Here is a 12,351-nt window from a genome sequence, read left to right as displayed (position 1 = left end):
CCTTCAGATAAGTAACCTAAAAGTGTACAAGAACACTTTTGATGCTCTATCCCAAGCAGTATGTTGCACTTCACATTGCAGACCTGCAGAGGTATTATTAGAGTTGTTAATTTTGGGGCTGTGGGGGAGAGAGGATGTGATAAAGATGGAAGAGAGAGGAGAGGAGGGTTTGAAGCATACCTAGCGTGAAAGATTGGAGTGGAGATATCCAGCTGGACTATGTACTGGACCTGCTTTAATGCTTCTCTGTAACTACTGTGCTGCTTCTGCTTCCTGAGGGCCGTACTTTGAGATGACAGGAAATGTCTCATGGGGCTTTGCTGGCAAGCCAAAATTTATCTTGTGTTTTGTCTCTTTAATGTTAGCAGACACTGGCAGAAAGAAGGGGTGGTCATAATCTGTCAGGGGCTTGAAAGGCTGGCTCTGACTGTTCAGCCAATGACATTCAGATGGGCTGTCAAACTGCATGCAGATCCAAGGGAGATTTTGTGACTAATGAAGTTAATAAGCATGACATGCAAATTTAATCTGAAACAGCCTTCCCAACTACTTGTTACTGCTTGATAATACTGAAGTGATTATATTCTATGAAATAGTCAATCTTCTGACAGCGTGGCTTTTGTTACATCTTCCTTTGTTAGATTCTGGGATTATTCTTGGCTTTACAAAAGACAAGGTAATATTTCTTAAGCTGCAAGCATCTGTAAGAGAGCTCTGCTTCCGTGGGGACTGGTTCTCTTCAGGCTGTCTGCCTGGCTTTCCCTCCTTTGGAAAAGGGAAGTTTCTGCTCAGTCCCATTCCATTCCCGCCTGCCCTGTGGCTTCTGGCTAGAGCATGGCTCTGGTATCTGTGAAGAGCTGCTGGTTCTCATCAAAGGATGCAGCCTTTGTAAACAAATGAGAGGCACTTTCATTTTGAGCATTTGGAATGATAAACTGAAACATGGCGAACTTAATAGAAAAGTTAAGTCTGATACAGTTCTCTAGGAGACTTCTGCAAACATCTTGTACAAATCTCATCAAAAGCTGGAATTACAGGTCTCGGTTACTTTCCTGGGGCAAAGCAGAATCATAATATTAATTTGCTTAGTCACAGGAGTCAAAACAAAGCATTAAAATGGGGTATGGTAAGAAGAAAACAAAGTTATTAACCTGACAGTGTCTTGGTTGATCAATTGCTACAAACAGGAGAAATAAAACTGTGGAGCCACACAGAAAAATTATGCAATGTTATGAAACAGATGTGGAAGAACTGATTAAATGCACATATCCTTTGTACTTGAAAATTATTTCTGGAAGCTTCCAACCCTAGATGTGGCCCTATGTAACCAATCCATCCCTATCTAAATATAGTGAGCCAGAATCTCATGCTGCTGGATCAGTATCTTGAGATCAAAAATGACAAAGGACCTGCTGAGCATTAGGATACTGCTTTCTGCCTGCTCCTTCTATCCAGTGCCTTGTGAATTACTTATTTAATGATATTTAATAATTGATTAAGGTTATTTGAAAGCCTGCTTATATTGATGATATCTAGCCAACATGCAAACGTATCTGGGTTTCAGCTGTAGCTTGTTAAGTCTTACCATGTGCTTGCCCTGCATGAGGAATCACTAACACTCTTGTCTGTGAAATGGTACCATTGATCAAGGATCATGCACTTCTGTTCTGTAGGAGGAAGAGTTCCTGAAATGGGCTGTTTTTCAACACAGTCCCCATTGCCATTAAGATGCAGAGGCCCAGATCCTGCTGGAAACTCCACTGGTCCAGGTGTACTTTCATGACAGACCTCAGCATCCTATGAGACATTGCAGGAGCAAGAGATTTTCATGTTACAAAATTATTTCAATTATCTAGGGTCTTCTATGACATACCTGTCACCCCTAAGTAAGGATAGGATGGGGAGAAGCTATTCAGCTGTGAGTTATACATAACAGCACTGAGGGGTCATGCCTGAACCAGGTCACACGCTTCTTCCCACTAGAAGGGTGACAAATAGGGGACCTTAGTACCCCTTTTTAATACAAAGTGTAGAGAAGGAATTGTATGTAAGATTTTTCTCTGGAGTGACATATTTGTGGCTATACAAAAAGCAAGTTATCTCAGTGTGTAAGGGGTGGGAGCCAAGGCTCCCCTTTGGCTTAGGGTTATGTACGAACTGTCCCCACAGCTGAAATGCTGCAGACCAGCTGGCAGCTCTCTAAGACAAGATGTTGAGAGGTATTTGTGGCTGTATACAACATGGTACATTTAATGTGGAACAAAAGGCAAAATAAAAAGTACTGTGCCACTCTGGATGTGTGGCCTCTTGGGATATGAAAGAGCCCAGGAGATACTGGGCTCTTGCTTATCAGTTCTCAAGGCAATTATATCCATTCTCTAAGGATCAGCTTTGTTTTCCCTTAGGCTGAAGGTGTGGAAGCACTTTGCACTAAAACACTTCATACTAGGGGTAGCTGGATATCTGCCTGAAGCAAGAGAATTTCCACTGAAGTCCATCCTCTGTTTGCATCTACATTCATTGGAATTTTTACATAAATGGCTATTTTTTCAGAAAAAAGGCTACATATAAAACTTATTCTTATGCAAACAGCACTACTGAGTTGTAGGGGGATACAATCGAAGTAAATAAAGGTAGTCTAGAAAGTAACCTTACCTCCTAAAGAGTTGCAGCTGAGTTAATTATTAAAGATTAGGAGCAGGCCTGACTTTACCAGGCTGCAGCTGTAGCCAATCAGAAGAGTGTTATAAAAGAGTGGATTGGTTGGTCAAGGGGAACCAGAGTCTGCTGGCTGCTGTGAGAAGAAGGAAGAGTCAGTGCCTGGAGGAGCTGCCTATGAGAAACATCAAGGAGGTACAAAACTCTAGTAACGTGGAACCTTTGCAATGTAATGACAATAGAACTCTTGCAATACAATGACAACACTGAGTGACCTAATGGTTTAATTAATAGGAGGTTTTGCTGTTTGAGGTTTTTTGTTTGCTTGGATTTTGTTGTTGAATTGTTTTTGTTTTTTAAGATGTTTAGATATTCAAGTCAAGCAAAGGCTGAGGTGTAATAAATTTAATGTAATAAAACAACCCCCAAAACCCTGGGAAGGACTAAACTTTTAAATTTTAAAAGCTGAGTATTGGCTGGCTGAGGAGCAAGCTGGGTGTGAGGAGTTGTGTGCTCTCACAGCAGAGAAGGGCATCCTGGGCTGCATTAACAGGAGAATAGCCTAATCCAGGAAGGTGATCATTCCACCTGTTCCGCACTTTATTGACCAAATCTGGGTACAACGTCTGGGTTTTTTTGTCCTTTCAGCTCCCCAGCCAATACAGAAAAAGTGTTAGTAAGTTAGAACAAGGTCAGGGGAAAGCCACCAAACTGGTCATGTGGGGCACTTGCCCTGTGAGAGGAGTCTGGCAGACAAGAGCCTGCTCAGCCTGGAGGAGGGAGCCATCTGCAGACCACAGTGCCTGTGGGGAGGTTAGCTGAAGGGATACAAGACGTCCCATGGGAGCAGTAAGGTATTGGAGTGAGGCGGATCTATCACTGGAGTTTAGAAAGCCTAACAGGACCAGACCCTGAGCTGTCTGCTCTAAACTCACAGCTGGCTCTGCCTGAGCAGGGGACTGGGCTGGAGACCTCCTGTGGGTCCTTCCAACTCGAGTTATGCCGTGGTCATATGGTCAGCTAGTGTTTTACGTTAACATCAGTAATGCCTTCAAGTCAATGGCATCTGGATATTTTGCCAGATCTGTGCATGATGGATTGAAGTCCTTCAGGTGAGGTATATTTCTTGGGATGATGGCAGTGTTGTCTCAGGTGACAAGTAGGAAGCCCAGCTAGGCAGTCCCTAAGAGGAAATTAATGCTCCTACAGTTGAAGAGATATGAGAATATTCTTACACACTATGTCTCTCTATAAAATCCCCTTCAATTGGAGACAAGTAACTACAGTGAGTGGGAGCAACTAGAGTGTAGTCTTGGCAGAAAGGATTGTGTTTTTTCCCTTTGATGTGAAAAGCTCTATTTGACCAAAGAAATTCATACTACTTAAATGGTTTAAACATGCAAGAAAAATCAAATAGGACCTTGATTTAGAGAAGAAGCCTCAGTTTTCTGAAAGGCAGAAGCTTCTGTTAAATTAGTGCAATGACAGTAATCATGTTGTTTGTCATGAGCTAAAATATAGTTGAGAAGGAAGATAACCACCAGCTTTATTAATACAGCTTACTTTAGGTTTCATATCTGACATACCACTTTCACTCAGCTACCTCATTGCAAGGCTTTTTGAAAAAGGATAAGGGACAAGAATTCAGATGGCTTGTTTAGGTTGCAATGTTTACAGTCCCAACAAATACTGATGCCTTCATGGATGAATCCAACTAGTACTGTACAAGTAACTAGTATTTAATATAGCATATAGTATTAATATTTAATTAATAGTATTTAATAATATTTAATTTAGTATTGTGGACTCCATAAGTGCATTGTACACACAGTAACCTGTATTTTAAAAAGACAAAACCAAAACCATCATAAAGTGTTGATGATTCTGACTCTAGGCATATAACCAGTCTGACTTAGGTACTTGGAGACTGCATGAAATCTCTCTGCCCAAATGGTCATGTAGCAAAGTGTTGGAAAATAAGACATATAAAAGCACCTGATGTCCTGGTGGCAACTCACTTAGCTTCTGAATTTACCTGGCTTCATTAACTTAGGAAATAACATAGGGTAGAAAACCTTCAGCAGCTTTTGAGAGTGACTATTTTTTCACATGTCTTGTGAGGCTTGTTTTGACCACACTTCAATATCATTAGCCTCAAGTATGAACTTCTGTGTTATCTGTGCTGACTTGACTTTTAGTCTCTATACTTTTCTTCTTGCTTGTAATTTAAACAAAAGCAGTCTTGGTAGTCTAGTACATCTGCCAGGGCTCTGTCACTTCCTTGCCATTCACACTGTCTTATGGGCTGTCATCAGGTGTACAATGGATGCTGTCTCAAGTTTCAGAAATTTTTTTTTCGTGATTGTACTAATATCAATACTCTGGATATACAAAATCTCATTCACTACATTTCCTTGCCATAGGCAAGGAAAAAATGCTTGCAGAGCAATCACCTGTGTCTCACATATGAGGTCTCCTTCATGTGGTTTTCTTTGTGTATCCCAAGTTTGTTTTTGTAACTTGTTTTTCCTTCATTTGAAGAGTTTCTTTAAAAAGAAAACAAAGCGCATACACACATGCTCTCTAGCTCCAGCCATGTGCCATCACACAGACACATCACGTCTCCTGTGTGGATCTGCAGAGATTCCTGCCTTCTGCTCCCCTGGCAACACTTGGGTTTGAAACTCCTGCTGAGGATGCCCTGGCTCTTCTGAAGAAGAGATCTAGCTCTCAATTTACAGTGTAGGGAACTGTAAAATGTGGCACATGTCTGTCCTGATGGGAGCCATGTGGTGGTGAGGCTGTTGTTGTCTCTAGAGTATTGTTCCACTGGTCCCAGCACAGGTTTCTCCTTTCAGCTAACCCTAAAATGAATTAAGGATGTCTCCTATTCCAGCTGCCCTGATCACCAGGCCACAGTGAAGTGTTGCTCAGGGGTCTGTCTCCCTTGGACTGATAGGCAAGTAGGCAACAGGTAAATGTCTTCAAGTAAGACAGGTAATGGATTTAGTCTCCTCCACAATGTTGCAGGGATTTTTAGAGAGACCAGCCTGTCATTTAGGATGCTGACAAAAGTAACTAAAATGTATCCTGTCATAATTGTTATTTAGATGTCCTGAATCCTTCCCCATAAGCTTAAATTGGTGAGTACTACTGTTATGTTCAACAGCAATTCACCTAGCATTTAATTTTGTCAGCTATATTTGAATTTGATGTAGTTGTTCAGTTGCTGCTGCTTCTTTTAGATTGATGAATTTAATTTACAGACAGCCTCAACAGCTTCACTGCACAGACAAGAAATTAATCCTGTGTTTAAATGAAGAGGAAATAGTAGATATTAACCAACTGCTTTCAGTCTTGAAGTCCTGATCAAATGTCATGTACAAGAACTGAGTTGTAGCCTGTCTAATTAACCTTAATTTGAAACTTAACCAGCTTCATCATTAGCAGAGAACATTAGATACAAATTCTTAAAGCTATTCTTGACAGTGAAAAATGAGGTCATCCTGCCAGACAGCTACATCAAGTGATAAGCTATGTAACTCTCCTTCCTCCCATCTCCCTACTGTGACTAAACCATTAATGATAACCACTTAATTCTACCAAAGGGGATTTGGTTGTCAGCAAACAATCCTGGCCAAGGCCAAAAACCTAAAAAACAAATGTAAATCTAATTTATCTCATCTTCTGTCTGTCCAACAAACCTCTAACTTCAGGCAAAAAGAGTTTGTCTGAATAGAAAGTAAGTAAGAGCAGGGGCTTTCCTCCTACCACAATAAATATCTAACATTTTGATGCTTCTTCTAGTTTGTCACAGTTGTTTTTCCCATCTGTTCTTTTGTGGCAAGGGAGGACTACAAATGTTTAGAACTGAAGACCATAAATCTGCAGGTAATAGTGTATCAGTAATAATGTATGAATCCTTTAAGTTTAAGTGGTTTTACATTACAGAATTAGCTGGCTTGAAGTTTTCCATCTTCATGGTCTTCCATCTCCTTGCTCAGTACAACTGAGAGTCTGGCCCTGTTTTTTCTGCTTCTCCTCTTTCCATGCTGTTATGAGTATGCAAAGGAGCTTTTCAGGGCTTTTATTTTCTGTTTTTTTTTTTTTTTTTTCTATTTACAGTTGAATTTACCTGCATTTGAGTTGTGTCAGAGCTGCCAGCATGCTTTGCTCTTGTGATGCGTTCAAAACACTCACATCACCCTGGATATGTCAGTGGCAGCTGCTGGCTCTTGCCCTGTCTTGTTGGTTGTTATCAGGTGCTGAGTTCCTTCAGCAAACACAGTAAAAGGTATCAGTCCGTCCCTCAGCTTGCTAGGGTTGCTTCAGCACTGGCCCAGGGGAAGGAAAGTATTTGTTTCCAAAGTGGCCTGCTGGCTGATCCTTGGCTGGTGTGCATCAGAGAAGGATTTAAGCGAAGCTGAGCTTTGCTGGGTCTGAACCCAGTAAGGATCAGGCGCTCCTGGTGGCAAGGTGTTGCCATGAGACCATCCATGTGAGAATCCATGTACACTTCTGTCCCCATTATGGACATAAAGCTAATTTTTCAGGCTCCCACATACTTATTTCAGACTGTGGTGTGGGCCACTGTACAGCCCTAAGGTTTCTCTCAGCAGCAGATATTCAGATATATTTGGTCACAAACTTCTCTGTTGAGACCTTAACTGAGACTTACTGATTTTCTTCTGACCAAGAATTCTCTAAAGTTTAAAGAATTATCTGATATTAGAAACCAGAAATACTTCCAACAATAATGTCTACCTATTGTTAGAAAATCTGAATGTCTGAGCTGGTTTTTCATGATTAAAAGCATTTATATGAATTCTACTAGTCACAATTACTGGTTGAATTGAAGAGAAATGTTTGCTCAGCAGTTTGCTAAGTAAGATACAACTTTCACATGGCATGAGATTTTTTCATTTTGTTAAGTTTCTTTTGCCCAGATAAGAAGCACAAGCAGCTCACACAAAGGAGCTTTTGTGTGAGCTGCTGCAGGAGCCTGTGACAATCTGCAGAACCAATATATGTTGTAAATTGTGGTAACATTTCTGGATTAACTAGTAGGATATGTGGTGGCAATCTTTATTGACTGAACAATCCAGACCTCGGGCTTAGTTCTGGATAATTTGAACAAAATTAATTGGTTATTAAAATGGACCTCATCAAATGAAAGAAGTTGTGCAAAAAAAAAAAAAAGCTTAGAATCTGTACTCTTTTCAGACTTCCACCAGATAAGTGTTCCATCAGATTTTCAATCTGTGACTTCACTCTTAGTTGCCACTAAGAAGCTCTTCTGCTGTGTTATGTTCCTCACTATGCTGTCAATAATTTTGTAACAGACATCTTAGTTAAGAGTCCATTAAAATTTCCACTGCAGACCCCTTTGATCACACCTTGGTTTATTTTAAAAGAATTATCAACCTAAGAATATTTTAAGAGTAAGCTTGAACAAAACTGTTTGCCTTTAAACACTGCAGGTCTGGGAAAAACCCCTTTTTCTGCTGTATAAAAAGAGATTCTGAAGGCTAGGACTCCATGGTGATCAGAATGTGTCCCATGTAAAGTGTTTCTCAAGTTTAGAATCTTAATGCTGCATTTCTAAAGCCTGAGATGTATAACCTAGATTTCATTAAATGTGGTTTTCTTGTGTTGCTGTTTTATCCGGGGATTCAATATGATCAATAAAAGTAATAAATGTTCAGATACAGCTCTAGCAATGCTATTGGTATCAGTCTTGAGAGCAGGCTGTCTTGAAGGTGATTGTCACAGGGAGAAAGAATGGTGCTTCTGGGTGCTGTTTGAAGTTATTGGGAAACCTAGCAGGAGGTACCCAGATTAGTGTTAGATGTAAGTGCTGATCTTGCCCTATAGAGAGAGAGATTTCAGCCTCCTGAAAGGTTTAGCAAGAATATTTGTGCACAAACACTGGTGTTACTTGTAATCATCAATTTACAAACAGGATGTTTGCACCAAGTTGGGAAAGGGTGTACATGCTGTTTGGTTTGTCTTGCAGGAGCATGGATTAGACTAGAATTATGGTGCGTCATTCATGGGCTTGTGGTCCATGAAGTATCAAAGGTGGTACATGAAAGCATTGCTGTGAATTGAATTCTTCAGTCATAATCAACTGATTTGAGAGACCTCTTAAAATATTTCCATTAATTGCATTTATAATCTTATTTATAGGAATGAAAACATGACTGTAAAATAGCTTATTAGTGTAAACTTTGCAATGATCTTTCCTGGCAAATGTTAAACAATAAGGTATGTCAATCAATTTGATTAAACCAGTCTACTATTTGATTGATCATGCTCTCCCCAATCCAAAATGTCAGTCAATTCTCTTAAAAACTATATCAATGTCTTAGATGACCTCTAGAATCTTTCATCTTTATTTGCCACTATGACACTATTCATTAGCAAAAAAAGTATGAAATAAAACATTAACGAGTTAGTTGAAAGCCAAGAGACTAGAAATTAAAGTTAACTATAAATTCATGAATATTTGTACTAACCTGATGATAAGCATCATTGTTATTATTTTTGCTCTCAGTAGAGCATGTGTGCCCTTATTTTTCTGAGCACCAGTCTAATATAACACACTGAAAACCTTCAGTAAGTCCATTTTGAAATGGGTAAAAATCCTGAATCATAAATTGTAGCACAATCTTTTGCACTGTTAACTGCTGCTTATCTTTCCTTTCTAAATGGGTGGATTACTAGCTTTAATATTTTAATGCCCCCTTCATACTACACTTATCAGCTGATGTCTACTGTTATTTACTGAGACAGGCTTGATATGCCTGGGTAACTGTAGAATGACATACTCAATTCTCCTGGTCTTTTCCTTCCTTAGAGACCTAATTTACAGAAGATTCCTGTTTCAGCTGAAAAGGCAATGGATATTTTTGAATATTTTCCAGAGATTTTCCTAGCTTAAGGTCAGTCATAACTAAGTCTAAAAAGACTAACATAAAGGCTGTGTATAAAGCATACTTTTATTAACAGAGCCCTCCCACCCCTCAGAGTACAAACCATGTAATGATGCCTGCAATATCAATTCACAGTGTCAAGGAAAAGTGGTTGGAGTAGCACTCAGGCATACATTTATTTATAATCCTATCTTTAACAACCACCCAGACTAAAAATAATCTAGTCTAGTAAATGACTCATGAGCATTAGAGGAAATGGATGACTTTTCCAGTGAAAGTAAGCTGTCCAGTGAGGGCATTCCTACTTTTCTCCAAGCATTTTCCTCCTTTATTTTACCTACAGCAAATTCTCCAATGACAAACTTAGTTACAGATGGCTGAAACTCTCCAGGGGCAAACCAGCCTGAAGCACTAAAGACAAGCTCTCTGAGAATAGATGGCTGAAAAATATCAGGAGGTCTACGAGGAACACTTTGTCTCAGCTGACCAGAGCTGTCTAGCTACAGCTCAGCTTTCTGTGCACACAGTAACAATGGACATGGTTTCTTGTTACCCTTTTCCTTGGCTTTAGACCACTGCCAGAAAAAGACTTAGCAGGCATATCAGCAGCCATCTGCAGCCTTCCCTTCCAGACTTTCTCCCTCTAGGCTTTCATAAGCTGTAAGAAGTTGTCACTATGCAATTGCTACAATAGTTTGACTGTTTTAGTTCCCTACACCTCTTAGCTGCTGCTTGTAGGTATTACATTTTTCTCTAAACTTATCCTGAGGTCTTTCTTACCCTCTTTAACCCCTTTTAGCCCTCAAAAACCTGACATCAAGCTGGTTCTCATCATTACCAACAACTTTATTTTGGTATAGGGAAAGACTGATCCACAGCATCTGTCTCCAGAAACTTCACTAACAAAAGCTGAGGGACACTTTTGGACCTAAGCCATTAAATTTTGAATGATAAAAGTTTAAAAAAAGGGGAAAAAAAGCTTATTCTTGTGTGAGAAAGGCAAAGGAAATACTGATTTCTGTTGTCATAAGAAATCACCTGCCCTCCTGCCTTTCTCTGCTTTGAGCCACCCCCACCATTTGCTGAGATAGAAAGGGTGGGCAGCTTTCTCTGACTCTCCCAGAGACTTACCAGCTTGATGAGAGTTGACCTCTGGCAGCAGGAGAGCTTATAGTTAAAGGGCTGCAATATTTTATATTGGAATTGCCAAAATGAACTCTCCAGGCAGAAAAAGAGAGTCAACAGCACTAATGCATGTCTGAGTATGAATAAATACAACAGCATCCTTGCTTTCCTGTCTGCTTTTCTTCATGGTCAGCATTCATGCCATCCCTTATCTAAATATCTTGGATGGGTCTTAAATGTCCTTTGCCATGCTTGAAATAATTTGGGTAGGTGTGTGTTCCTCTAGGCATAAAAATTCTTGTTTCCTGTTTAGCTAAGGTTCTCACCATTTAGAAATCAGGATTGAAATTAAACCTTTTATAGGACAACCAGTGACTGCTATCCTGCTGCTGCATGAAGTCAGTCCCCTGGAACAGAGCCAGCCAATATTTTTGGCAGTGTTCCTGAAACAGCAAAAGGACTTGCTGACCCTGACATCTGGTGCACCTTATGAAATCCAAGCAATTAATCGTGATCCGAGGTAGAATCTCTCCAGACTGGCTAAGAGTGTCTGTTTAGCAGAAAACTTGTGGTATTTATTAAGACCCTTCCAGATAATTTCCAACAGGTAATTCTCCTAGTCTTGAACAACATTAGGTAATGTGTTATCCAGAGCCCATTCTAACATTCATCTCTGTTTTTTTGGAAGGTAAAACTAGTGATTATTTACCGGGGGATATGACTGACTGAAAGCAAGACTGAGAATAGAAAACAATCTTCGTGCTATTCTCTAAGATGCCTTCAAGGGTCAAAGTGCTGTGCAACAGTGTGCATCTTATTAGCACTTTTCTGCTGGAAAATGGGTCTTGCCCCCTCTTGTGAGTCACACTGGCTATGTGGTCTTTGTAACATTCACCAGTTTCCTGGGAATGGGCCATAGGCACCTTTTCAACATAACTGTTTCTTAAACTTTGGTGGCAGCATGTTTTGTTCTTGCTGCGGATGAGCAAAAAGGAGCAAATGCAGTTTATATGTCCTTGAATGTGAATCTGCTTCCCTACTCTAATGGAGGAAGGGGAACAAGCTGCTCAGGTAGATGTACAATGCTCCAGCAAACCTCTTATTTTGAATGGACATGGCATGTACATACATTTCCTAGAAATAAACAGGAACTCACAGGGGAAATTCAGCCCGTGTGAGTAGATAACAACAGAGGTGAGGTTAAAGGAGTTAATCTTATTTACACAAAAATTTGGTATACTGCCCCAGACCCACTGCAAATGGTGTCATGTTAGAAGATATTGTTAAAAATTGTAAGTTTATAAATAAATTTATAATGTTATTTAAATTACCTTGCATTGGCACTGAGGTCGATTTGTTGTTGGTTTTTTTGCCAGTGTTTTCAGGAAGTTCTTAAAAGGCATATTTGTTGAGCTTATACCTGTCCACATAAGACTTTTGACTCCTAACTTCCAGATGGCACTTACACCATTCAGAGATACTGTAAATATGAACTTTGAAATAATATCTGTTTCCTTAAAAGTAGGATCAGAACTAAGTGGAATTGATTATTGCACAGTTTGCACTTCAAGTAATTGTCAATACCCAAAAATGAAGCAAAATTTTGTCAGGTTTGGAGATTTTGCAGTGCAGG

General features: G+C 39.8%; 1 long non-coding RNA gene across 1 annotated transcript; it reads left to right on the top strand.

Annotated features, from left to right (window-relative positions):
* The first annotated feature begins 2,786 nt into the window (after positions 1–2,786).
* Positions 2,787–11,966, top strand: LOC131557153 (uncharacterized). The gene is made up of 4 exons (XR_009274689.1): positions 2,787–2,853; positions 9,518–9,602; positions 11,082–11,325; positions 11,407–11,966. It is a non-coding gene; the product is annotated as an uncharacterized LOC131557153 (long non-coding RNA).
* Positions 11,967–12,351: the final 385 nt, after the last annotated feature.

The sequence above is a fragment of the Ammospiza caudacuta genome, chromosome 4 (genome assembly GCF_027887145.1).
Source record: "Ammospiza caudacuta isolate bAmmCau1 chromosome 4, bAmmCau1.pri, whole genome shotgun sequence".
NCBI classification, from domain to species: domain Eukaryota; kingdom Metazoa; phylum Chordata; class Aves; order Passeriformes; family Passerellidae; genus Ammospiza; species Ammospiza caudacuta.
This window is presented reverse-complemented; position numbering and strand designations above follow the sequence as displayed.